Consider the following 1890-nt stretch of genomic DNA (forward strand, 5'->3'; position numbering starts at 1 on the left):
CCAGGAGACCTGAGCGGGTCCGGAAGCCCTGGCTCACCAGGCTGCCCGGCGGTTCCGTGGGGACCTAGCGAGTCCGACAACGGGCCGAAAGCGGCTCCAACCTCCGTCCGCTCTCCCCACGGAAGGAGCCGCCTGCTGAGGTGGGTGAGCCCCTCCCGGGAACGTGGCCGGGGCCGAGGGAGGCCCTGCAGCGGGCGCTGGGGACTGGACGGGGGTGTCGGTGAGACGGGGCGTCCTGGTTTCAGCCCACACTTGTCCTGCCAGTCAAACCTGCCGCTGCCAGGTGACCACGTGCCCTCATCCCCAAACCCCCTATACCCGCCCCCCGTGACCATCGGCGCGGTACCTGTCGGGGGGTGCAGACGTCCCGCCACAGGTGCAGGAGTTTGCAGAACATGCTGTAGGGGCCGGTCTTGGCGATCTTCCGGAGCCTCCCGTAGACCGAGAGCTCGGCGTAGGTCATCCCCATGTCTTCCTGCGGGAGGGCGAGGCGGGTCAGAGCGGGCGCTGAGAGCTTCCTGGGAGACAGGCACCGGGACGAGGGCCGGGCCTCGGTCCCCGACACCGACGGGCCGAGGAGGAGGCCGCTTTCAGAAAGCAGGACGGACCTACGGCCGGGGCTCTGGGTTAAAGTCCCGATGCACCAAGGCTGCGGGTTCGATCCCCCGTCAGGGCTCATGCGGGGGTCAACAGTGAACGCACAGAGGAGTGGGACACAAATCCAAGTTCCTCTCCCTCTCAAGTTAATTTTGAAAATTAAAGCCCCGGCCGGTTTGGCTCAATGGATAGTGTTGGCTGACGGGTCCTGGGTTTGATTCCCAGTCAGGGCACGTGCCCGGGTTGCAGGCTTGATCTGCAGTGTGGGGCGGGGAGCCCGCAGCCAACCAATGAGCCTCATCACTGATGTTTCTCTCTCTCTCCGTCTCCCTTCCTCTCTGAAACCAATAAAAAAAATAGTTTTAAAAAGTAAAAATTAAAAAGAAAAGACGAGCCAGAGGTGTGGCCTGGAGGACTGGAGCTGCAGCCCCTCAAAGGAGACGTTCAGCCCTAAGCTCCGGGACCTGAAAATTGTGAATTTATTTGAGAACAGGCTACCCCTCCAGGTGTAATTAGGGTCTCAGGATAAGAGGAGCCTGGGTGGAGGTGGGCCCTACATCCAGGGCGAGGGGCCCTCAGAGACAGAAGAGGAGGCAGAGGCGGCCGTGTGGAGACGGGGGAGAGGCCGAGGCGACGCAGCCACCGCCCAGGGCTGCCTGGAGGAGGCGGGAGACAGGCGCGACCACGTGAGGACACGGACACGGCACGCGGCCAGCTCCCTGATCGCAACAGAGCAGGTGTCAAGTCGATGACAGAGGGTCTGGAAAGTCACAAACTAAAATCATATGAAAAGTAAAATCCATCCTAAACAACCCACCGGTCCAGGGCGGACCTGCGGAAAACTCGCCGCGCATCCTGCAAAGAGCGAAAACGAGGGCCCCGCCCAGCGAGCAGGGGCTGCGGGGACACTGCGCTCACGAAGGGGACGGACGGCCTCGTGCGCAGGACCTGACCCCTGCCCAGGCCTCCCCTTCCCGCGCCTCTCCCCGTCCGCCCCCCGCCCCGACACCAGTGGGCATGGAGGGAGGGAGGAAATTGGTGAAACAGAACAGAAATGTGGAGAAAACCGACCGTGTGGCCCGGCCCACACAGCTCAGGGGTTAAGTGTCGTCCTGTGAACCAGGAGGTCACGGTCCGATTCCCGGTCAGGGCACAGACCTGGGTTGCGGGCTCGGTCCCCAGTGTGGGGCGTGCAGGGGGCAGCCGATCCGTGACTTTCTCATCCTCGATGCTTCTCTCTCTCCCCCTCTCCCTTCCTCTTGGAAATCAATAAAAATAAAATTGTGTTTAGAC

The 1890-nt window shown here is 62.2% G+C and overlaps 1 protein-coding gene across 1 annotated transcript in view; it reads right to left on the reverse strand.

Annotated features, from left to right (window-relative positions):
* Nucleotides 1-1890, reverse strand: part of NADSYN1 (NAD synthetase 1) — a gene marked incomplete at its 5' end in the record, with an annotated part of 20250 nt that overhangs the window by 2397 nt on the left and 15963 nt on the right. The gene's annotated exons all lie outside the window — the stretch shown is intronic.

The sequence above is a fragment of the Myotis davidii genome, unplaced genomic scaffold (assembly GCF_000327345.1).
Source record: "Myotis davidii unplaced genomic scaffold, ASM32734v1 scaffold3578, whole genome shotgun sequence".
Classification (NCBI taxonomy): Eukaryota; Metazoa; Chordata; class Mammalia; order Chiroptera; family Vespertilionidae; genus Myotis; species Myotis davidii.